Source organism: Peromyscus eremicus, chromosome 1 (assembly GCF_949786415.1).
Source record: "Peromyscus eremicus chromosome 1, PerEre_H2_v1, whole genome shotgun sequence".
Taxonomy (NCBI): Eukaryota; Metazoa; Chordata; class Mammalia; order Rodentia; family Cricetidae; genus Peromyscus; species Peromyscus eremicus.
In genome coordinates, this window is record NC_081416.1 from 42,519,173 (window position 1) to 42,546,279 (window position 27,107).

Below are 27,107 nucleotides of genomic sequence, written 5' to 3' on the forward strand. Positions count from 1 at the left end.
CTCTGTGGCTGCAAGGTATTGAGGTCTGCCTTATAGATGAGGAGTATCCATCTTCACCAGGATATTAGTCACTAGCTTAGCTTTCTCCAATAGTTCTAATGAAGTGCCACGGGCTGACTGACTTTAAAAGAATTGTCTTCAGCAGTATAGCACTTATGAATCCATCTTTTTCCAATAGCTAGTTCCAAACCCTTGGTTACACAGATGCTCCTGAGTAGATTTGGTGACTCACAAAATAATATGTGAACATGGGAAACAGACTTGCTGGAAACAGGGGTTTCAAATAGGAAGGAGATAAAAGAGGCTGAGAGTGACAATGACAAGCATGCTGTGTATGTATACATAGTCAACAAATTTAATAAAATGTTTTTAACTAGTTTTTTCTCTCAGTTTCCCAAAGGCTGAATGTAAAAATCAAGATATTTCTTCCAAGAGACCATGAGAAAACCATGTCCTGCTTTTTCTTAGCTTTTGAGAGTGGGCATCCATCTTTACATTCCTTGGCTTGATATTGTATCCTGCTAATTTCTGCATCAGTCATAACCCAAGGTTCTTAACATGTGTCCCTGTTTTTAATGTGGTATTTTTCTTCTGTTCTGAAGAAGTCAGGCAAATTGGGTCAGGAATATTCTAATGTATTTATCTTAATAATTTGCTAAATAATTCCGCTAGACTCTGAGTGGAGGATCTACCATGTTGCTCCCAGACTTGTAACACATTATATAGTTAAGAAAAACTAACACAGCATCATAATTCCTTGAAACATTAGGTATCTAGCATCACATAGATAAATAATATGCAGGTATAAAAACATCATTCAAAAACAAACGTCTTTATTTATAAATCCCAGTATATTTATTTTTGGTTTACATGTATGTTTTGCCTGATTGTGTATACATAATGCCAATGCATACAGTATCCATGGACATAATGAAAGGAACCTCTGTAAGAGGAATTCCAGACAGTTGTGAACTATCTCATAGGTTCTATAAACAGAACACAGGTCCTCTGCAAGAGCAGCAACACTCTTAACAGCCAAGTCATCTCTCCAACCCTGCATTTCCAAGTGTTTCCAAGAGCTGCAGTTCCATGTTTCTTGATTCCGCAGTAAGTAACTATTTGAAAGGTCTTAGATCTAAGAATTCATTACTTGAAGGACAAGTAATGGAGATAAATTGTGTTGCATAAGTAAATATGCGAAATAATTATAGAAAGATAGGAAATCTTCAATGGCATTTATTGGAGGCAGCTTAACGGCCATATGATGAAAGACTTGAAAGAGGCAAGTGAGCATTTTTGAAGCCACCTGAGACATTACTCTCGATACCACAATTACTGACTAACTATGATTTTAAGTTGCTTGCAGGTGTTAAGCAAGTTGAGTCCTTCTCTTTTGCCCTTGAATAAAATGTTCATTAGAATCAAGTGGGGTGGTGGTGACGCACACCTTTAATCACAGCACTGGGGAGGCAGAGGCAGGCAGATCTCTGTGAGTTCAAGGCTAACCTGGTCTACAGAGCAAGTTCCAGGACAATCAGAGCTACACACACAGAAACCCAGTCTCGAAAAACCAAAAACAAAACTTCTACTACTTCTGCTTTTATATTTGTTATATCCTGCTCAGACATTCTTCTGTAAATATGTATTGCTTTTTATCATTAAAAAGTATAAAACGATTTTAGAAAAGTTACATTGTTGGATTATCTTGGAGTGCTATCAGTTTACAAGGGATAAAATGAACAAACAAATGTTTCAGATGGAAAACTGATCACCTGATCCTATATTGTGTCATTTGTAAAACTGAAACACTTGAGTTCAGGGCTGGAGAGATGACTTAGCTGTTTAGAGTACTTTCTGATCTTACAGAAGACCTGGTTCTTTTCCCAGCACCCATAGGACACCTCACAACTGGCTAGAATGCCTGTTATGGACATTCTTTTTCTGACCTCTGTGGATATTGCATGCACGGGTGTACATACAAACAAACAGGTAAAGCATTCATATGCATGTTTATGTGTGTATATATATATGCATATATATGTATGGTAATATATTACATAAACAAACATACACATATATAATATGCTTTAATGCAGAGTCCCATGTCTTTAAAATGTAAGTATATTATTTCAATATTTAACATAAACAGAAGTCTCTAAATTCCAATCTTAGTTACTGCATCCTTACTAATGATCAGATTCCTCACATTCTATTCAAATAGCAGCAAGTCAACTGAATATAATAGTTTGTGATGTATTCATAATGATCTTGTAAGGAGGCAACTCTTCAGGTGTGGTCCCCAGGTTTCTTAGGCTCATCCGAAAAATTATAAGAAATTCAAGTGTAAAGCCTCTACCCCCGACCTCCTCATTCTGCTACACCAAGAGCTGTGGCAAAATGTGTTACAAGAGGACGTGCAGGTGATTTTAGTTCATGGTCATAGTGACCCCATTGTTGAAAAAGACCCGTCACTGTCATCACTGGGGGGCCTGTTCCTGCTCCCATTCTGCAAGGGTTACTGTAAACCTTGCAACCATAATCATGACCTTTACATGTCAATGCCATATTACACCAATGTACTCATTCTATCCCCTCCAGAACATAGTTATGATAATACTTATACAATAAAATTATTTAGAATACTGCTTAAAGTGATATTTTTTGAAGAAACTAATTATACAACAACAGAATTTAATCATTTGAACACCTAGAATGCAGATGACCCTTCTGGTCACATTATTTTTTTCATCTTCTATTGATAGATATACAGAGGTGACTGACTGTCAAAGATATGATAATCATGTTCTGAATCATGCATAAATAGCATATAAACTCTACCATCACTATTTGTGTGATTGCACAGACTTGTTGCTATACTTCTGCAAAGACAGACAGTTTGCAATCAAATATGCACCAGGATCCAAATAGCTCGTATAACCACATGTATTACAGACACATTAATAATAAGAGGGAAAGAGTAGAAGATAAAATGTACACAGGACATAAATGTTTAACCACAACATAGCATTTGAATAATTAACAGAATGATACCCTTTAGTGCAGAGTCCCAAGTCTTTAAAATGTAAGTGCACTATTTCAATATTTAAGCCAAAATAAATGAAGTAGTCACAGCATGAAAACTATACATCTAGTCAATGCAGTGAACAAATGCATCATCATAATAAAATGGCATTTAAATGTGAATTGGTCTCATAAGGTGTAAGAATTTTCCTAAGCAATATAATTTACTCAGAATAAGATTAGCAAAGACAATTTTTGAAGTTATAATATTCATTACCTCCACGTTTCATAATAGAGCTTGTTCAGTGTATCCAAAGTGGTCCAGTGTGTAAGCTGAACTTTTATCATGTCTAAACAGCATAACTGATAGTTACTTGATAACTCTTTTATGAAGCAATTTTTTAATAATGCTTTCATATTTCTGCTTTATGATGCCATTAAAGTCATCATTTGTCACATTAGTGATAGAGAGATTCTTAAAATATCTCTACTAGCAATTCAGGATGGCTTTTAATGTCAGCATAAATTTCTGTATTACTAAACTAGCTATTTGAAATATTAACAGTGCTGTTGGCAATTTCAAAATATATATGACAACATTAGTAGATACCACAGATCCCTTAGGTCTGGTGGAAACCAGTTAGAAAAGTAAAGAAATTATATTAGAATAGTCTGGTTTGACCTTGTGATATGAATTAACAGCAAAGAAGAATTGCTTAATTTGATTGTAGAATGGACCCATGAAACTTCTGTTCTAGGATTATTTATTTCCCATAAAACTAATCACTTTAAGTGAAGAGAGAACGGGGAAGCAAGATGTCCAGAATGATACCTAATTATGAAAACATCAGAGTTCGGAATCAAGGAGATAGTCTGCAGCACTTTTGTAGATGCTGAAACACTGCATGCCAGGCTTCTCCCCACCCCTACTCACATCACAGCTTGACACGGGAAGGGGGGTGTCTAGAGGCCCATGGACAAGGCTTCAGAGCTCTAAAATTAGACTGCACCAGCTGTGCATAGCTGGTATTCTGCTGCAGGCTGTGTCCATGTGTAACTACAGCCTATCATGTCATCCGCTGCTTTGCTTTTGGAAAAAAAGTATCATCATCCAAGGACAACCTCCCTCCCCACTGCTGGCCTCTGGGAGAGCAGGCTGCACCCAATGTGTGCCTCTGTTCTGTGCATGTTTCATTATTGATGTAAAAGGGCTTAATCTCTTTCCTCATGAATATATGTAGACAACAGTTCTCATCTTCTGAGAGGTGTTTTTCTTCATAGGATGCAACTTAGCTCTTTGATTTGATGAGTTATAATAAATCTTACCTCAGAGCCCAAGATATATGTTTATGATAGGTCAGATAGGATTTAATTTATTAAATAATGTTTGTTATTCTTTGAAAGTTTTGTACATTTATACAAGGTATATTGATCATATTAATCCACCCTACATCCCACCAATTCCACATAGTTCCTGAACCCTGTCAACCTAACCCAACTTCATTCTCTTTTTATTGCTGTTATTGACCCCTGCATCTAACTAGTGCTGCCTATGTGGGTGGCTACCTACAAGGACAGGAGCATCCTGCCACAGGCCAAGTCCCCAAAAGAGAATAATTTTCCTTCACTATGTAGCTACCACTTGTTCCTGTGATAGAGATGAGGCCTCTGATTCCCTCATCCATACTTGGATGTCTACTGGCTTGATCTTATGCAAGTGTTGTGCTATGGATCCTAACAGTTATGAGTTGATGTGTGCAACAGCCACGTCAGGCATACAAGTCAACATTTCACGGTTTTCTTCTCTGTCTACAGCTCTAGCATTCTTTCTACTCCCTCTCCCATGAATTTCTCTGAATCATGCATGGTGGGAAGCTGATAAGGATAACCTATCCACAGTCAAGCACTCAGTATCATTTATACTCAGCATTTTAGCCAGTTATGAGTCCTGCATTAATCACTACCTACTGCAAAAAGAAGCTTCTTTGACCAAAAGTTGAAAGCAGCACAAATCAATGGATACAAGCATAAATATTTAGGATGCACATTGACAGCATAATAATTTACAAAAAAACAAACAAACAGCAAGTTGCCTCCTGATGCCTATGGCTTGTCAGTCTTGGACTTTTGACCCAGGTTACAGTGCCAGGCATGAAATCTTACTGTGGTGCACACCTCATATTCAATCAGATAATAGTAGATTACTCCTGTGATCATAATGCTATGATTTCTCCAGTGGACACATCTTGCCAGGAGGTCACTCATGCAGAGCCCAGTGCTCATTAAGACCACTGATGCTTTTATTCCCCAGCAGCATGCGGAGCAGTTTCTGGCACTATTCAAGGTAGCAACAAGGTTTCGGGTCAGTTCAAGGTTAATTTTATATTTTTTTCATCCAAAATAAACAGTGTACTCAATAATTGGCTATTACTCTCTAGTTATGGTGAACAATCTAGAGCAATCACAATCACCAGTTGAGGTGTGAGTGCCTCTGGGACCTCACTGACCAGTAGCTCAGTGAGGGAGTAACCAGTAATAGGGAGATAACAAATGCCTGGCACTGAGATTTTATAGCCCATGTATGTCCTCTAGGAGCAGCAACTCTCCACCCATGCAGAGTACTTCTGGTTTATAGACTAATGGTATTAAGTATTATATATAAAATACTTGCTTTTGTGTGTGTATGTATATGTGTGCATATATACATATACATATAACTGGTTTATAGACTATAACTGGTTTATAGACTAATGACATATATATCTGTGTGTATGTATGTATGTATTTGTATGTGTGAACATATATTCACATACATATAAATGGTTTATAGACTATAACTAGTTTATAGACTAATGAATTTTTGCAAGGCCTATTCAAGTCTCTTTAGTTTCGTTAACCCACTCTCTACCATCTCTTCTCCCCAATATCTCTATCCCTGTTAAAACTTTCCCAATTATTTCCTCCATCACCTTTTATGTCAGCTGCATTATGCTGCTACCTCTTCTAATTAAAATTTTGTCTTGGATTGTGAAATTATATATGTAGTAGTTTGAATAAGAATCTTCTACATGGCCTCAGATATTTAAATCCGTAGTCTCCAGTTGGCTGCACAGTTTAAAAGGTTTAAGAGGTAAAAACTAGCTGGAGGAAGAAATATGTAACTAGGGGAGGGCTTTGAGAGTTTAAATCCTTGTTCTACTTACTGTTTGCTCTCTCTGCTTCACGCTTTGAAGTTCAAGATGTGAGCTCTCAGCTTTGTGTTCTGGCAGCCCTGGTAATGAATAGAATGGACTTGCCAGATACCTACACTAAATATCATGAACTGATGAACCAACCCCAGAATTCTGAAAATTGTCTTCATTTGTTTGAAAAAAAAAAAAAACCCACGATTCCAGAGAATCTTGTGGAGAATTGGCATTATCATTCCATCTCTAAGCTACTGGAGAAAAATAAAAAGTGAAAAAGCTGCATAAGAAAACCACTGTGAGAGAGAAGGATCTTAGGGGAGAAAGCTAGAACACGGGTGATACAAAGAGGGGAACAGTGAACGGTGTGGAAGGATGTCTAAGTGGTGACGTGAATGGAAAGGCAGGGCAGAGTAGTGGGCTGAGTGAGGGGTAACATTGGGAGGCATCCAGGCAGTGGCACTGGGTCCTGTGCTCATTGCATGAGTCGGCTGTTTGAAACCTGGGGCCTATGCAGGGTCGCTTGGCTCGGCCTGGGAGGAGGGGACTGGACCTACCTGGACTGAGTCCACCAGGTTGATCTCAGTCTGTGGGGAAGGCTTTGCCCTGGAGGAGATTGGAATGGGGGGCGGGCTGGGGGTAAGGTGAGGGGGGCGGGAGGGGGGAGAACAAGGGAATCTGTGCCTGTATGTAGAACTTAATTGTATTGCAAAATAAAAATTTTAAAAAAAAAAATTTAAAAAAAAAGCATATAGTATAGAAATCTATTATTTTGTAAGATTTCAAATGTATGTATGTCTTCAGATACAGGAGTTTAATCAGAATTACCCTACACAATGGCTAATGCTCTTCCCAGAAGTCATGTACTGGCAAATAAAAAATAAAAAATAATGTCGGATATGTGTACCTCCCACCACACTGTTGGCTGAGAGTGCCCTAACGACCCTTTAAACAATGATGGGAAGACGTGCAGAGATGACCGACCACACTAGTGGAAGCCCATGAACTGTAGACTAGTGGCTGTGGAGCCCCCATGGGACTGGACTAGGCCCTCTGACCCTTTAAACAATGCAGGCATTTTTTTTCTTTTCTTTTCTTTTCTTTTCTTTTCTTTTCTTTTCTTTTCTTTTTTCATTTTTCTTTATTAAGAAATTTTCTACTTACTCTACATACCACCCACAGATCCCCCCTCCTCCTTCCTCCTACCCTCCAGCCCTCCCGCCCAAGCCACCCCACATCCCCCAAATCAAGGTCTCCCATGGGGCATCAGCAAAGCCCAGCACACTGTGCCTAGGCAGGTCCAAGCCCCTCCCCACTGCATCAAGGCTGCGCAAGGCATCTCACCACAGGCACTGGGCTTCCAAAAGCCTGCCAGTGCACCAGGAATGGATCTCAATCCCCCTGCTTGGGTGCCCCCCAAACAGTTTGAGCCAAACAACCATCTTCCATATCCAGAGGGCCAACTCCAGTCCCATGGAGGCTCCACAGCCACTAGTCTGCAGTTCATGGGCTTCCACTAGTGTGGCTGGTCATCTCTGCACGTCTTCCCATAATGATCTTGATATCCCCCGCCTGCAGAATCCCTCCTTTCTCTCATTGATTGGATTCCCAGAGCTCAGCCTGGCACCTTGCTGTGGATCTCTGCATCTGCCTCCATCAGTCACTGGACAAAGGCTCTGTGATGACTGTTAGGGTATTCACTAGACTGATCACCAGAGGACCAGTCCAGTCACCCTCTAGACTGCTGCCAGCACTCCAAGGCGGGGTCATCCTTGTGGATTCCTGAGAGTCTCCCCAGCACCCTGCCTCTTCCTATTCCCATGATGTCCTCATCTATCATGGTATCTTCCTTCCTGCCCTCCCACTCTGTCCCTGTTCCAGTTCAACCCTCTCATTTTCCTATGTTCTCATGCCCTCCACCAACCAACCGTGCCCCCACCATGCCCAGTCCGTTCATGTAGATCTCATCCACTTCTCCTTCACTGGGTCATCCATATGTCCCTCCTAGAGTCTTTCCCTGTTAGCTATCCTCTCTGGAGCTGTGGGTTGCAGTCTGGCCATCCCTTCCCTCACATCTAGTATCCACTTTTGAGTGAGTACTATGTTTTTCTTTCCAATGCAGGCATTTTCATTGCTTTGGTTGCTCACCAGAACTTGATACTAAGTCATCATTGCAATAAAATATCATGCACTTTGGTCATAGCACATGTAAAATTATAGTTGATATTGAGAGAAATGTTTCTCCTCCCTGGCTAGGTTTCACATCAGAAGGTATCTTGCAGACTACTAGGAGAGGAAATACCTGAACAAGCTTACCCATATGTGAACCCTGTGAGCTACAATAACAAAAGACATGGCAAGATATGTTCATCAGTGTAACAGTCATGAATGTTGTGGGAGTAACCAACAGCTTTCTGCGTAGATCTAAAGGCAAATGATGAAACACTTGCTTGGTACCATAAATGTTGACAAGGACCAACACTTAAGAAGCTCATAGGCTCTAAGGGCGAATCTACTACTATCATTTTGCTAAATTAAAAGAGAGCTAAATAATACTCTAAATTGGTATTTTTATACCCTTAAATCAATGCAGCTTTCAGACAGACCTCATCAGAGATAGGGGTTTTTTTGTATGTCTGTTTGTTCTTTTTTGTTTGTTTGTATGTATGTCTGTGTGTGTGTACATATAGTGCACAGCAGTTACTGAAGAAAGAAATTAATAGCAAGTCAAAATGCAAAAATAAGTATAAGTGCCCAGGCATGAATGGGACATCTATATCATAATACTCTTCCTAAGGATCAGGACCTATTGTAGAAGAGAAGGCAGGCAGAAAAACAGAGGTTGGGGAAAGAAAGGAGTGAAATATAAATTTCAGTGTATAACAGAACTGCTGTACTCACAAATTCACTGCAGCCATTTTTCCTTGCACAGTCAACATTCCAGCACAGAACAGAGAAGAGGTTCATGAATCCCAACTCACAGAAACTACTGACAGTTGCTTAATTCCAAAGAAAGGAAAATCAGTTTTCATCAGGGTGTGTACCTGGGTAAGTCGACTTCTTTCCAGAGCCTGCTCCATATCTATTGAGTAAATGAGCAGAACCAATTCTATTTGGTAGCTTATAAATTTTAAAAAGAAAAAAAAGAGGAGACGAATTTGAGAGGAGTGAGGAGTTAGAGGATTATTTTGAAGGAGTTACAGACAGGAGTGTATGATAAAAATACATTGTTTGAACATATGAAATTCTCAAAAAATTAATAGAAATATGTTTTAAAAGAAAATCACTGGAAAAAATTTGAACACAGGTAAACATAGGGGAAAATGGAGAACAGTGTGGAGGGATGTTTAAGTGGAAAGAGGAATGGAAGGGCAGGGCAGAGGAGGAGGCTGAGTGAGGGATAACATTAAGGTGTTTCCAAAAAACAATATAGTATAGAAATCTACTATTTTGTAGGATTTCAAATGTATGTATGTCTTCAGATAGTTACAGACAGGAGTGGGGGTAACTATGATAAAAATGCATTCTTTGAAGGTATGAAACTCTCAAATATTAATAAAAATACATCTTAGAAGAAAATCATTTTTTTTAAAAAAAAAGGGGGGCCACAGGTGACACAAACAGGTGATATGCTCATTGTAAGAAACAACTGGTTAATTTATGGCTTTCTAACACAATGTCTCTAGTACACCACGTCAAAGCATGCTCTTACTATCTCCAGAAAATATCTTATTTAACTCTAGTAAAGACCATAGTACTGAACTCTATTTAGTCCAATCAAAGAAGAAAATCATGTTCTTTCAACATGATATATAGGCCTGAAAGACATTGTATTCAGAGAATTAAGCCAGGCACATAAAGACACATTCCATGTGATCTTACTTGTAGATGGAATCGGAGAACAATTTGAACTCTTAGAAGCTCAGCCATTACTAAGAGTTGGGGAGACAGAAGTTAGAGAGTTTTTAATGGAAAGAAAAAGATTTGGCTGCTATGAACAATCTCTGGTGATCTGTTATACAGTTAGGCTCCATAGTTACAGCAATATGATACAGCAATATTTTGCAAGTTGATAAATAAGGAGGTGCTGAATGGTCTCATCACAAAGAATAAATATCAGAGAAAATTATGTAGTAGTTTGATTGAGCCAGTCTATATGTACACATATTTCAGAATACACTTTACACAATAAATATGTACAATTTTGTGTTAATTAAAATTAACAGTGAAATTATATTAATGGGAAAAAGACAAAGTATTTTCTATAAATTGTTATTTGCAATATCAGTTTCCTAAATCAATGAAACAGAAAACATATACTTTTATATGATACTTAGATGCAGGTATATTACTTGTGGAAAAAAAATTACAGTATTAATTACATATCATAATTAATATGCTTCTTAATTACTAACAGCAATGTGAATTGCAATTCATATCAATTTTCTTCATTTAAAAAAGTATTTTCTGCAGAATGTGGCTTGATAATTAAACTATTTGTAACTAGATTTTAATCTGAATCATGACTATGCGCTAAAGCAGTTAGCTTGTGTTAATTGGGTGAGAGTGATATAATAATCTTTGGATGACTTCAGTTTTTAGAAGAGTATTGAGAAATGATGTCTGCTATCTTTTTGCAATATATAACTTTGAATTATATGTCATATGTCGTATTTACTTCTTACAGTAGTATATGTTGAATAAATATTTAAGTAACAATAACTAAATCAACATATTGACCAAGATACTAGGAAACCAAATAAGGCCCAAGAGAAAAAGATAAGGTGTGACTAGAATGTTTTCATATCATCACACTTATTTACTATATTTTTTCCTGCTTAAGAGCATAATGGCCTGTTTGAAATGTTTAATTTTCTATAGATTTGGATTTGTATTCTGTATAGAAAATCAAGTTATTTTTGATCATTGATATACTTCCAATATTTTACTGATTAAAACTCAGGAAATATTCTAAATAAGATATTCTAATTTATTAAGTAGTTTTAGATATAGTGAAAATAAATACAATCAAATTTAACCTGGTACCCCTCTGTTATAAGTTGCAAAATATACAATTTGTTCTTTTTGAGAGAAGAATATCTTCTGAAGAACAGAAAATTTTATAAGGTTCACAGAAGTCAAATGCTTACTGATTATTTGAAAACAAACAAATAGAGTGGACTTACCATATTCGTTAAATAAGTAGGCTCTCCAAGGCCTTATAAATCAGTCTTACTTCCAAGTCATAACACCGTCTGATTCTCCACAGAAGCAAGTCCTAGAAAAACTAACTCTTGGGAGAGGAAACAGACGCTATTGGTGTTACAGGAGACTAGAGAGGAAGCAAGCACTCCCCTTGCCAGTGTTCTCTATCAGCAGCACTTGTTAGTAAGATTTTTATTATTTGTAGTCACCTTCTGACAGAATAACAAGTTTTAGTATGGAATTATTTGTAGAATGTTTATAAATAATTAGTTAACACTGTATTGACCATCATAAAATTTACCCTCGACTAACATGAAATCTTATTCGGATTTTAAATATTTAATTAAATATAAATGTATCAAAACTAAGGAGCTCGGCCTGGTGCTTAGCTATGGATCTCTGCTTCTGCTTCAATCAGTTACTGGATGAAGGCTCTATGATGACAGGGTATTCACCATCTGATTGCTAAGGTAGGCCAGTTCAGGCACCCTTCCCACTATTGCTAGTAATCTAAACTGGGGTCATTCTTGTTGATTCTTGGGGATTTCCCTAGCACCAGGGTTCTCCCTAACCCCATAATGTCTCCCTCTATCAAGATCTCTCTTTCATTGCTCTCCCACTCCATCCCTCCCCCAGCTGGAACATCTTGTTCCCTCATGTTTCTTATTCTCCATCTCTCCCCATCTATTGCCTCCCCTTGCCCCCAGTTTACTCCAGAGATCTCATCTATTTCCCCTTCCCAGGACAATCCATGCCTCTTTGTTAGCTAGCTTCTCAGCACTGTGGGCTGTAGTCGGGTTATCCTTTGCTTTACATCTAGTATCCACTTACAAGTGAGCAGGATTCAATTAATCCATCAATGGTAATGTCAAGATTTTCCTTATTGGCTGCAGCAAATCCTCCCTCTTTTAAACTGTTTTATAAAAACTAGAAGGATGGTATACATGTGACTTTACACTCTGCAGCATCATCCTGAAGCTGCCCACTCCTTGTTAAGGGAACAACAGACTGAAATGCTTTTCATTAAGGGAAGGGCTTGGTGCTGTCTGAAGGCCCATATCACATGGCTGAAAACTCATCTACTATAGTTTATATCCCAGAACATCTAAGTGCTTATGATAAACCTGTTTGTTCTCAAATTATTTTACCATTATAGTGGTTGGGGATTGACAAATCACTGAAGAATCTATAGAAATGGATCCAAAATGCTCTATGAAATATTTCCAGAAGCACATTGAATACTTTTGGTATGTATTTCTTCCAAGTTAAAAAAAATAGTAAAGTAGGGCTGTCATTTTGATTTCACTCTCTAACCTCACAGAGACAAGAGGAGAACAAGGAAGAAAACGTAATGGGAATACTCAAATGGATACAATGAGACACATAAAATGAACATGCTTTATATAGTTGCATGTATTTGACACTTGCTCTTTCTTGTTTTCCATGTCATTTTGTAATTTTTGTCTTATAAGCAGATGATGCTCAGTAACATTCCAGCTGAAAATTTCCATTCTCCCACAAACAAAGCACAAAGCTCCATTGACAGTACAATATGAAGTATTTAGAAATGTCAAAGTCAACTTCCTTGAGAAATAGCTGAAATGCAACTGCAATAGAGGACCAATTCCATTCTTGAACTTTCAGTGCCATTCTTCATTTCCTGTCTCCAAAGCCAAGCAAATGTCATACATGTACTTCCAGGGAAAAAAGATAAAAAAAAAAATCCATAGAAACCATAATGGCATCATGTGATGAGTGCTGTGTAAAGATTTGGAGCTGGAAAGCTACCTCATAGTTTTGAACTGGGCCTAAATATTAAGGACTTGGTTCTTCCACATTAACAAAAACTGGATGTGGGTTGCACCAAAGGATATTGTATAGTACTGGATGAATTCATTCCCTTGAACCAGAGACAATTTCTCCAAATAATCAGCAGTCTGGGGTCCCACCACATAATGTATAATTCTGCTCAATCCTCAAAAATGAATTTATTGGTGAATTATTGTCTTTTCTATGACTTTAGGGTTTTAGAATCACACTTGTTACTCCACTAACCTCTGAACCTTACCCAAGGAGTAATTGTCAAATGCCTGCATTCTGGTCCCAATTTCTGTCCCTCCTTTCCATGTAGGGATCTTACACATTCATTGCTAACTCTATCAGCACCTGTTGCCTATGGAAAAGTTCTTAACACCCCCTTCAGATTTTTGAAGATTGGCTATTTTAACTCTATAGAAGGTTTGCTCCTGGGTTTGGAAACTTCACTTAGTTCAAGATGAGTCTTGATTCCTTCTGATAATCAATTCTAAAATCAACACTAAACCTTCAAGACTGAACCTGCGCTCTTTAACTCTTATACAGCTGCCAATCTCCTCAAAAATTGAGATATCAGGCTACAGAGCTTCAAACACCTGTACACTAAAGAGAGGCAAGAATCCCATACCAAGAACCACAACCAATAACCTAACTCCAGATTCGTAGGTCCCATCTCAAATACACAAACACAAATGACAAAACAATAAGTATCTGTCACGTTATTAGTTCCATAGAAATGACCTCTGAGGAAAGTGACTTATGTGCAAGACAAGATTTCAAGATACCAATAAACACATGATTTTAAAAAATATGAAATATATGAATAAATGCTCCAATGAAGACCTCAAAACTATAAAGACTTGAGTTAAATAATGAAAAGTTCAATTTATAAAGACAATATCTAAAGAAGAGGTAGAAACTCTGCAGAAAAAGCCAATTAAAATTAAACAAAATGAAATGAAACTAAAATTTCAGAAATTTACAGGAAAATTTCACCAACATATTAGACCAAGCAGGAAAAAAAAGATGTATTGGAGTATTCTGTCAAAGAAAGTGTGTAAAAAAATGTAGCAGGCTTTGCTGAATCCCCATGGGAGGCCTTACCTCCTTGTAGGAGCCAATGAAGGCTGGGTTGTTGGGGGAAGGCTGGAGGGACAGAAGGAAGGAAAAGGAAGAACTGTGATTGGTATGAAAAATGAATAAAGAATTTCTTAATAAAAAAAGGAACAAAACAGAATATAACATTGTGAAACCTGGGACACTATCAAAAGACCAAACTTATGAATTTAAGGTGTAGAAGAAAGATAAGAGACCCAGGTAAAAGTCACAGAAAATGTTTTCAAAGAAATCACAAAAGAAAATTTCTTAATCTGAAGAATGTGATGGTGATAAAGGTCTAAAGTCATACAGATCATTAAATAGGCAAGTACAAGGGAAAAACTACCCATACAATGTAATAGTCCAAAACAAATAAAGGATATTGAAAGCAGCAAGAAAGAAAAATCAAGTCATACACAAAGTTAGATCTATCAGAACAACAGATTTTTCAATGAAGACTCTGAATGCCACAATGGATTTGACTAGAATTTTACAAGTCCTCAAAAATCACAGATGGCAGACCAGACTAAAAGACCCAGCAAAAGATATCTGTTGTAACTGGAGGAAAAATTAAACATCAATAATAAAAACAGATTTAAATAATGTATGATGACTAAACCAGCTCTACTAAGATACTAGAAGATGTACTTAGGTCTAGAGGGAAGGTTAAACACACCCAGGAATCCATAATGAATCAATAAACAATTTCAGAACATGAATAAAAGTTGTCTAATAGAATGTCACAAAAGCAACAAAAATGGCATAAATTAACACATTGTTCAGTGATAATTCTTAAGATTAGTGATCTCAACTACTCGATAAAGAGAAACAGACTGGATAAGGAAACAGGATCTATTAGTCTGTTGCCTCCAAGAAACAAACATCATAATCAGTGATAAACACTATGTTAGGATAAAATAATGGAAAAAGGAGTATTCCAAGCAAATAGAACCAAGAAACAATCAAGTATAGTTATTGCAGTATTGAAAAAAATGACTTCAAACTGAAACTAATCAGAAGAGATAAGGAAGGACAGAAGATTTGAGATTTCTCAAATTAATAACCTAGTGATGTACCTGAAGGCATTAGGAAAACAGTAATAATCAGCACTCCATAAAAGTAGAAATGATTAAATAAAATTAGTACTGAAATTAATGAAATACAAGTGAAACAAAAAAGCAATACAAAGTATCAATAAAACAGAGTTGACTCTGAAAAAATTATCAGGATCAACAAATCTTTGGCCAACTAACCAAAAGAAAGAAAGGTGGATCCAAATTAACAAAATTAGAGATGACAGGGGAGGCAAGGCATTACAACAGATAGTAAAGAATTCAATGATTGTTAAGAACTTACTTTAAAAAAATCTTTAAAAAATACAAAAATGAAAAATCTACAAGAAATGGACACATTTTTAGATATGCATGCCCAACCAAAGTAAATCAAGGTGTAGGAAATGATACTGAATTCTTATAGAAATTCCAAGAAGTAACACCCATATTCCTCTAGCTATTCTACTAAATAGAAAAAAGAGGAATATTTCCATTTTATTAAATGAGGTCAGTATTACCCTGAAAACAAAACCAGACAAAGACTCAAAAGAGAAAAGGAGAAATAAATAGACCAATATCTCTGATTTACATAGATGCAAAAATTCTCAATAAAAATACTTGCAAATTAAATTCAGAATCACATTAAAAGATTATTCATCATGTCAAGTCAGCTTCATCTCAGAAAAACAGGAATGGTTCAACATATGTAAATCAATAAGAGAGAGAGGAGAGAGAGAGAGAGAGAGAGAGAGAGAGAGAGAGAGAGAGAGAGAGAGAGACCACATGGTCAGTGAGTGATACAGGTCTAAATAGTTCTTTGCTGTATGAGTGTATATATACCTCTAAGGTATATGATGTATATGTATATGTATAATGCAGGAGAAAATTTCAAAAGCAATATACTGAGTCACACAATCTGCCACATAAATACACTGAATGACAAAAAACATGTGATCAAGGCATTATATATAGAAAAGACTTTCTGACAAAATCTAACATTCATTCATGGTAAAAGTCCTGGAGACAATAGGGTATGAGGGATATATCTCAACATAATAAAGGAAAATTATAGGAAGCCCAAAGCCAACATCACCACGAATAGAGAGAAACTCATTCACTAAGTTAGTAGGACACAAAATTAACCTATTTAACCATTAGGAATGTAGAGGGCAGCACATCAGATGGCAAGTATGGGACTGTGATGTTGTGGGTATATCCTTTTCTGATTACTTCTATTCTTTTTCAGGAAAAATTAGAACTAGTGTTCTCTTCAGGTGATGTTGAAGGCTTAATAAGAGGAATTTGAGTATGACATGATAGTATGGCTCATCTTCAGGCAAAGATGAATCATGGCGATGCAGTCTTATACAGGGCAGGTGACAACAGGGCTAGAAGAGACAGGGCACTCAAACATCCTTCAAGAATGCTTCTCAGTTTTTCCCTAGCAAAATTTGATTGGAAGCTTGTAAAATAGTACTAGTGTAACATATAGTAATATAGTAATAGTGTTTTGCCAGGTAACACCGCAAGCAATATGGGAAATATGAGGTAGTAACCAAGGGAGAGTCTAAAATGAAGAATCATTGAATTAAAATTGGCTTTAAAAGTAACTGAAGACCGAACAATGAAAGGGATCAGGGCATTTAGGTCAAAAAGTAAGATGGAATAAGAGAACAAATATCCTTATAGAGTGGAACAGTCTACATAGAAAGTGAGCTGAAGTGACAGAGAGAATGTAAGAGGGACATTGTCAAAGTTGACATTGCAGAGGCTTTAGAGTCAGTAAGAATGCAAGATCTACTTTGTAATAAGGTAGTCAGTAATGGACATGGGGAAGAGACATTGAAAGAGGCCGTTATAGGAGAACTATTAAAAGACCTGAGAAAGAAGGGTGTGAATAGATACTGCAATGAGACAAACATGACAAGGGAAGGTTCTGAGACTGAAGGTGTGAAAGCAGCAAAAAATGTCCAATGGAAAAATGGATGGCAGAAGTGAATAGGTGAAGAGCAGGAGGACAAGGCATCATGAAAAATGTCTAGTGTGATATTTGTAAATTGTGGGGATTTAGAGGGAATGGTGAGCAAATGCACCAGAAATGGGAATTGGGATCTAGGTTTCTTTGTTGATGTTAGCCAACTGAAAAAGAAGGAGTGATGATAAAGCTGCCTTCACTGGAGACCATCAGAGAAAAATGCCTTCTAGGAAGAAGCAAGGGTCATGGGCATAGACAGACAAAGAGCAATATTCAAAGGAGAGTTTTGTAGATGAATTTCTAAATGGTCCTATTAAATAAGAAACACAGCCAAATATAGAGGTGAAAGCCTTAGATCAGGGAAATAGGGAAAGCTACCAGCCAACCTTACCTTACCAACTCTGTATCTTCCAAATGAGAGTTACTTCCTGTCTACCCACACCTTTATTGCCTTGCTGTTCTGCTCTCTCATTGGCTCTCTTAGTCCAGCTACCTCACTTCCTCTTTCTACACAGCTCTATCACTTTCTATCTGTCTGTACAGACCTCCAGTTGTCTATGGTTGGTACTGGGATTAAAGGTGTGTATCACCACGCTTGGCTCTATTCCCTAATGTGGCCTTGAACACACAGGGATCCTGCCTGCGAAGTGGTAGGAAAAGGGCATGTGCTACCACTGCCTGACTTCTATGGTTACTTAAAATGGCTTGCTATTTCCTCTGATCTCCAGGCAAACTTTATTAAAGCACAAATAAAATATCACCACAGAGTTTGTGTGTATAAATAATTTTGATGGCAAGAGGCATCAGTTACTGAGGGCACCACTATAGTACTTAATGACTGGGCAGGGATTCCAAAAAACAATCAGAAAAGGGCATACAATGAAATGTATGCAGAGAAGAGTTGCAACTCTAAGAATTACCTTAAACAGTGTGGCTAATGGTGACAATAAGGTTACTAATATTGGTTTCAGCTTACAGCAGTAAGTCAGAAGGCATTCGTTGGAAAAAAATAACTAAGGGACCCACTAAAAACAAATGCATTCTGGATCTTGCTTTGTAATTCTGCCAGTAAATAAGTCTTTAGAAGGATGAGGGCTATGAAGACTTAATAATGGTGTGTAAAAATAGCACTTAGAGGGCATTTGACTGGCTACTTACATAAAAGGTCCTTATAAAAGTAGAAGAAACTGAACTGCCCTCATAAGTTTTAAACTTATGTTTTTATTTGGCCAAGCATAGGAATGAGGTCACATGAAAAGTTTATTTCTGTTATAAAATAATATTGACTGTGTCCTCTCTTAATGAGCACATGAAAAATAATGAATAAATTTGATCACTCACATGTGAGAACTCTTTCAACTTCTAAAATCTCATTTATAGAAGTATCTATGTCACACGGTTGTAAAGAAGAAGCCTGCTAGCAGGCTACAGTATTAACATAAGTAAGAGTTTGTGTTGGTTTTGACTAGGAGAGCTCCATCAGAAGTTTGGTCAGATTCTAGACATACTCACATGCTATGACCAACAGAACTTACTGATAGATTATATGAAGGACTTAGAGATCATGAAAAGTAGAAGTCTCTATATTTCAGGAGGTTTTTTTCCCTAATTATTTTTTATGTCTAAGCCTATTTCCCCTGCATGCATGTCTGTGTCCCAGGTGTGTGGAGTGCCCTTCAAGGCCCAAGGAGGAAACTAGATCTCCTACAACCATAATTACGAATGGTTGTGAGTTATTATGTGTGTGGTTGGAATTGAACCCTATTCTTCTGGAAGGGTAGTCAATGCTCTTAACCTCTGAGCCTCCCTATTTAAGTTGTTGCTCTTTTTGTCCTGAGGAATTGGATGTAGAAATTTGTTCATATATTAAGACAGAAAGTGACAGAAACAGGTAAGTATCGTAATCAGGGGCTCAATCATGAATGTATTATGCTGAAAATGCTGACGAAATATTCAAGTGGACAAGCTGACTGATTTTGATATATACATTTTGAAGAAAATTATAGACCAGAGTTATAAAATTGGAATATATATTAATACACACATACAGAGAGAGACAGAGAGACAGAAAGGAGAGAGAGAGAGAGATTCAAAGAACATTGACTCTAGTCAGGAAGTAAGATAGAATAGAAAGATCAATCCTCAGTTCAAGGCACAGACAGGGATCAGCGAATCAGTCTCAGTGAGTAAACACCTGCAAAGTATTTGGATGATTCTCCAGCACTTAGTGAAGTTCAGAAAGGAAGAAAAAAAAGATAGTGTTCCTGTGTGATGGAGACTAAAGCCTAACGTTTTAGAGAAGAAGCCAGTGGCTTGTCCTAGTTGATGTAAAGATATGATATGAAACGAATAAGATAGATTAAATAACTCTGTATACACTACTATGTCAGTTGTATTTGTAATTATATTTTAGTATTAATTTCACTGTGTGTATGTAAATATTATGGCAGTCACATTGAAATCAATATGTATATAACTGAATGTTAATTTGATATCAGAAATCAGCTTATTTTTGAACTCTCATTACGAGATATCAAAAGAAGTCTGAAGTATGTTGTTTATGATGTTTTAGTCACCTTCATGTAAACTTTAATTTTTTAAAAATAATTTTTGTTACAATTCTATTAAAATTATAATCACAATAATTATTTAGTGCTTTTCTATCCAGTCTCCTGCCAAAGACAACCCTCCAATTCTCCTGAGCAGTTTTCCAGATATAACATTATTTTAATAATCAAGATAAATTGTAAATGGGTCAAAATACTTACCCTATCTTACAAAACTGTTACACAAGTTAAAAAAAATGATGAGTGTGAACATTTTAGAGAACTGTATTGTGTGCTTTAAATGTGTCCTATTTCAGCTCATTAGAAAGCACTAAACAATTATTTCAATTTCTGGTTACATTTTGAAGACTGCGATGATCAATCTTGTGCATGTTGGGAGCAAATGTAAAGATACACTTATGTGAAAAAGCGTACATCTCTGAATGCACGACCAATTTGGAAAAAGGACAATTTTTCTCAGGGAATATCTGTCAAAGAGATTATCTGGAGAAAGATAGCTTGAAAATGATTAGAAACAGCTCTGATAGAAGCCTTATATACCCTACCTCCCCATATTAAAGATTGCCTTTTTTTAATAAATGTTGTATTATTGTATTAAATTAGGTTGCCACCAAGAAGTATTATAGAATTATGGTCTTAATCCCTACACAAGTGTCTTTACTTCACATGATTTCATCATATATCAGTGTTTGTTCTGATAGGAGCCCTGTAGACATATTTCTTCAGTGGCTATGAAATAGCTAAATAATTGACAAAGATTTTATTCACACCCCTTTAACATAAAAGCCTAAGTGACAGACTTCTCCCTCAAATGCATTGCTACAAGTTACCTTTTGAAGCATCAGTCATACTCAAATTATCAGACATTTGATAGCTACATAATCTACCATTCTCATGTTTACTTCAATTTCCAGAGAGTCAGACTGCATTTTACATTCAGCTATGGAGGTTCCCTCTGCCCTCTCACCTTCTCTTCTCTTTCCATCCATGTTACATCCATATATATATATATATATATATATATATATATATATATATATATCTCCATATACACACACACACACACACACACACACACACACACACACACACACACACATACCCTTTCATACCCTTGACCATTTCTTGATATTGTTTCATTTAGCCAATACTGTTAGAAGCATTTCTGTGAGAATTATTAAACAAACGGAGCATAAATTATAATTAAAATGAACAGAGATTAAGACCACAGAGTTCTTAGTAAAACTGAGTAAAATGGAAAAACACGGAGCTTTAGTCATGACACCAGCGGCCCAAAGCTGCTTACACGTTACGCAGAGACCAGGAGCGGGAGCTTTTTCTCACATTTTAGTAGACCTTCCTGAACTGCTACTTTTCTCTGTATTCTCCCATCCTTGCTTAAACTCTTCCACCTCCACACAGTACCTCCACTATCACTTCATAATTACATGTGTTATTAAACAAGGAGCCGTGAGGCCACGGGACAGTAGCTGAGCTAAAGGGAGAAAAACGGGACCCTTGCTGGGCACATTTTTACAGGACAATCAGGTAACTCAGAATTCCTGATAAACTATAAATGAACGAAGCAAAAGCAAGACAAGCAAAAATTCAGAATCAATGTCTGAAGCTTTCCCAGTGACAAAGGCTTCTAAAGCAGCAAATTCTCAGTAATTGTTCTCAGAAACTGAATAGTCCCAGGTAGTGTTCCGTAGGGGATGCTGGAGCCAGTATGCAATGACCCTCCCCAACACAGCCCCCTTTTTTGACCTCCTAAGAATGCTAGACAGTCTCCACACACAAATCAATCTTGGTTGATCTATACTAAGCCATCAGTAGGCTAGAAGATAAATCTGTGAAGGTTCTAGAGAACTCAGCAATTAGCAGAAAAGGAGTTTCTCTGTCATGGGAGCTCTGTGCTTTCTGAAACCGTAAGGAAAGTATAAATCTGTGTCAGGAACTGATATAACATAGGAAGGTTTTTATTATGCTTTCCTTTGGGCTCCTGTGGCCTTCCACAGTAAGGCTTGAATACCTGTTAAACCCGTTTCCTTCGCACAAAAAATGGCTCCATGGTCAGGTGGCTATCCTTTAGTTCCAGTAAAGTCTGTTTCTCAAAAGCGATAACAGATGCAGTATTCACATCCACTCACTTTCCTGATAATAAACTCTTAAACACCATGACAACCTTAGAAAACTCATAATGAATACATCCACAATGCACTCTCATCTTGTTACCATGTTCACTGTGGATACTGCTCTTAATTTGAAAAGGTCTCAATGTGTATTCTTCCCACAACAAAAACGACAAAAAGTCCTCTGAATATTAGCATATATATTCAATTAGTTTCAGTGCTACCATTATTTCTATAGTATGCTATGCCATAAGATGGGGGGAAGGCATACTTTTGTTTATATACCAGATGACTGGAATTAGGAAAAACTAAGCAGCTGTTGTACTGGTTAGCTTAATATCAACTTGACACAAGCTACAGTATTTTTGGAAGAGGAATATTCAATTGATAAACTACCACTACCAGTTTGGCCTCTGCGAAAGCCTGTGGTGTGTTTCCTTGATTGATGATTGATGTGAGAAGGCTCTGCTCACTGTGAGTAATGACCCCACCCCCCCAGCCTGGTGGTCCCAGTTGCTATCAGAAAACAGGCTGATCCAGCCATGGAGAGCAAGCCAGTAAACAGCACTCCTCTGTGGCCTCTGTATTAGCTACCACCTCCACTTTGCTGCCCTACTTGAGTTTTTTCTCCTGACTCCCTTTGATGATGGACTGTGATATGAAAGTGAGAGCAAGTAAACCCTATCCTCACCAAGTTGCTTATAGTCATGGAGTTTTGTCACAGCAATAAGAGCCCTAAGACAACTACCTACACCATGTGTTTAGAATTTACCTGCCTGTTAGTTCAAGAAAACAGGGTGAGTTTTAGAGATGGCAAGGGAATAATCATTTTCAGGAATTTTTGATTGATCCTATTGTTAGAAAATGAAAGCTAGAAAGAGAAGCACAAATGCTGGTAAGCAAGCAAATATTTGCCTTAAAAACACAAAACTCACACACAAAAGAGATCCTGTAAGCTTCTATATAGGCATCTTCTATTTTGTTTTAAAGTTTGGTAGGACTATTGCTACAATTACACAATGCAGAAATAACTCAATGAAACTGCACAGGAACCCCTTATTCAACACTTTGCTTTGCTCTCCCCTTTCTTTGAGGAAATCTGACGTTATAAGCATAACTGGTCCTCTGTGGACTGCTTAAATAATTTAAAGATGCTGAGCCTCGTATTCTACAGCCCAAAGATGCTGACATTATTTTAAATTAGGTTTTTACACTTAAAATGTATTGAAGTGCATTTGAGGGAGATGAACTTTTGCTACCTGTGCTTTTTTCTGTTTCTGTGAGAACAATGTTCAGCAGACAGAGTTGGAATGAAACAATAGCTCTATGTTTCGTTTCTAATTCTCTACCTCCAGCCAAATGGCACAGGCTTGAGCAACACATATAACGACAACCTAGTGAGTTTAGAATGAATTCTGAATGTAAAAGAACTTGTTCATGTTTGGTGAAAACAGAAAAAAAAAAAAAACCAAAGTATTTTCCAACAAGAGCAAAAGAACGCTCTTATGATGTGTCTCGCTGCTAGATACATTCGGGTTTTGCTACAACTCAAAGGATGTTTGTGGTACACAAGGCACATGCAAGGGCTCTCTGAAACGCTGGACTGTGACCGTTGCTTTAAACTGTGGCACTGATTTGAATGGAGTCAGCTGTGTCTCAATAACCCCAAACAGAAAAGGTGTCCTCTTAGCTGGCACTTTATTCTCTGCATAAAGGCAGACGGTCAGCTTTATACTGTTCCAACATATAAGTGCCACATGTGGCTTTGAAGTCCCTAGGTTATATGGATTTGGGTCAGAGGCAAAGCTCAAAGTTGAAGTAGGGCTTCACTCAATCGGATATCATCTGTGATCAGGCATGCTCCCAGTTGCCATGCAATGCGCATTGGCAAGAAAAAGGGGGAACAGGAAATATATTTTACTTTAACAAATGGGCACCTCGCCAAGTTTCCATAGAGTGAAAAATTGGAGCCCCTGGGAGAAGCGAATGTTTGGAAGTCTAACCCTTCTGCCCTATCGCATTCCAAGTCAGTCAGATGGTCACAGCCATCTCTGCCAGAACACACCACATTAGTGAGCACAGATACAGGTTTCTAGCCTCACAAGATAACATGTGCTGGGCACTCAAGATCAGGAATTCAAAACCAAAATTTATCTTTACTTATCCTAATGCCTAGGTTTTGAAAGTCTTTTTTTCACTTATTCTTGTCCTGAGCGCTCTCTCTCTCTCTCTCTCTCTCTCTCTCTCTCTCTCTCTCTCTCTCTCTCTCCCTCCCTCCCTCCCTCCCTCCCTCCCTCCCTCCCTCCCTCCCTCCCTCTCTCTCTCTCCCTCCCTCCCTCCCTTCCTACCTCTTTTCCTTTCATTTTTTTTTGTTCATCAGAGATTTCTCTCGCCATTAAAATTCAAGATGCTTATTTCCCAGACTGGTGATTGTGTTTTATCTGAATGAGTAAAATACATGGTCATTAATCGAGGGTTTCATTTACAAAAAGCAAAGCTGCCTGAGTATAAACAAGAGAAACACTCCCCTCAATAAGAAAAAAAAATATTAAATCACAAAGTAACTCAAATAAACCCAGACTGGGTGCTGTGGATTTACTAGGAAGCCATCTTGGACAAGTCTTAGTCAAAATCAGGGAAGGGATGGTTGAAGATTCCCTTATTTAAAAGATATCAATATCTTGAAGAGGTGTCAATTCTCCTATATTCATTGCAAGATCGGACAAGAGCTCATCTACAAAATCAACCTACACATCAATCAATAGATGAATGGGATAATTGTGTTCTTTAGAAATAGTAAAGTATGATCAGGCCTTCAGGAAGAAGGAACCCCTACAAACTACAGAACAGATGAAACTAGGGGCATGGTGAACTGAAACAAGCCAAGCACAGAAGGACATATACTGCATGATTTTACACATGGATTAAAAAAAATGAAAAACCATAGAATTAGAGAGTGAATGCTAGTCCCAGGACCTAAACTGAGGATATTTAGGGACATATTAGTTAAAAGATACAAAACTTCAGAGAAGGAAATGTGTCTAGAAAATCCAAATATAAGTTGCAGCATCTGATGTTACTAAGGATGCATTGCCGTACTGAAAGTTACTGAGAGTTTAAGTATTCACACCAGCAAAACACACTGTGGAAAGTCTACCTGGAGGTAATTAATTACTGTCTGCCTTTTCCAGCGGGTCCTCAAAGGTGTGGAGCTGCTTTTCTCCCCCAAGAGGTCACAAAACAGCACAGTTACTATTTGCCTTAAATGTTCAACATTTTGTGGTTTGGGTGTTTTTGATATTCTATTTTAACAACCACTGGGTATCTGGGTTGATTCAATATTTTGGTTATAATGAATAAGATTTCAATGAATTTTCATGCAGATATGTGCTTTTCCTTCCTTTTAGCATGTGCTTAAAAGAAGAACTGTTAGGCCATCTAATAATTCAATCGTAAGCCTTTGAAGATCTTCCACACTGCTTTCCTGTCATTGCAATCCCCACCAGCAATGTACACGGTTTCTAATTTGTCTGCATCCCCTGCAAAACTCATTATTACCGTTTAAAAATGTACATCAACCTTGTTTGTATAAAGCAATGTCATCAGATTTTAAGTTTCATTTCCATAATAAAACTAATCATGTTTTCATACCATTGCTATTAATTTTTTGTATTTTCCTTGGAGAAATTTCTGATCAGGTTATTTTCCTTGTTTGTATTTGGGTTGTTCATCTTTTGTTCCAAAGTATTAACTGTAACAGTTTTTCCTTTTAGATTTACTCCCTAATCAGACGTGTTATTAGCCAATGCTTTCACATACTCTGTGGTTTGCCCTTTTCATTCTCTGTGGTATTTGTATCACACAAAGTCATTTTTAAGTCAATCAAATTATTTTATTTTTATTGCCTGTACCTTTAAAATAAAATCAAAATGTACTGTTAAACTTTAAATCAAGAATATAAATATAGAGAGAGATGTGGGGAAGGGGCATAGTTGTGTTGTTCTAGCCTTTTGCTCTATAGTATATTTTGAATTAATTTTGATATGTTATTTGAGATATTCAATTGCATCATTTTGCATGTGCTCCCTACTCCATTCTTAAAAAATATTGCTTATTAAGTGTCTTGATATACTTATTTAAAAAATCAGTTAATCAGGACTTGTAGAATTGGTTTGATACTTTATATTGATCTGCATGACCATTTAAAAATACTTAATTGTAGGTGTGTATTGGTGTTCCTGGGTGTGTGAAAGTGTGTCTTATGCATACAGGAGCCCACAGAAATCATGAAGTATCAGAAGTCCAGAGTTTCCTCTTCCAACCTCCAAGTCCCAATAATTGACTCCGAGGCTGAATATGACTTGGTCGATAGCTCAGAATTGTTACTAGCTAACTCTCACACTTAAATTAACTCATATTTCTATTTATGCTTTGTGACGTGGCTCATGGCTTTTACCTCATTTTCTAAGAGTCCTGCTTGTCCAGCGGATAGATGGCTGGCATCTCCCCCGACTCTCTTGACTCCGCCATTCTTCCTCCCATCATTCTCTCTGTGTCAGCCTGTCTTGCTCAATCTCTCCTTGCCCTGCTCATTTATTATTATTATTATTATTATTATTATTATTATTATTATTATTAATGAGCATAATCTACAGCAGGAATCAACTTAGAATTGGAATTACAAATGATTGTGAGCCACTATGTGAGTGCTTGGATCAAATCTGGGTCCTCAGCAAGAGTATCTCTCCAGCCCTCTGCATGTCCATTTTTATACCAGTGCCACTCTGTAAGGGTGAGACTATGATAAAGGAATTATGTCAGTTTAAGAAGAAGAGCTCAAAGTCTTCCTGCCACTATTTCTAGAAGACAGGCTTCTTTGACTTCCTAGCCTCCAGGATGGCTGGAAGTACAGTTTGTCTAAACATCCCTGTCTGTTCTATCTTGTTACAGTAGCCCCAAAAGGACGAAAATGAAGTACTCACTCATTTGAATTAGAAAACATTGATCATTTGAGGAAAGAAACTATGAGGAAGCTACTTTCCCTAGGATTTCATTCA

The 27,107-nt window shown here is 37.3% G+C and overlaps 1 long non-coding RNA gene across 1 annotated transcript; it reads left to right on the forward strand.

The window, feature by feature from the left end:
- The first annotated feature begins 993 nt into the window (after positions 1-993).
- On the forward strand, positions 994-25,612 carry LOC131896871 (uncharacterized). Its single transcript, XR_009375532.1, has 3 exons — positions 994-1,107; positions 12,568-12,658; positions 25,458-25,612. It is a non-coding gene; the product is annotated as an uncharacterized LOC131896871 (long non-coding RNA).
- Positions 25,613-27,107: the final 1,495 nt, after the last annotated feature.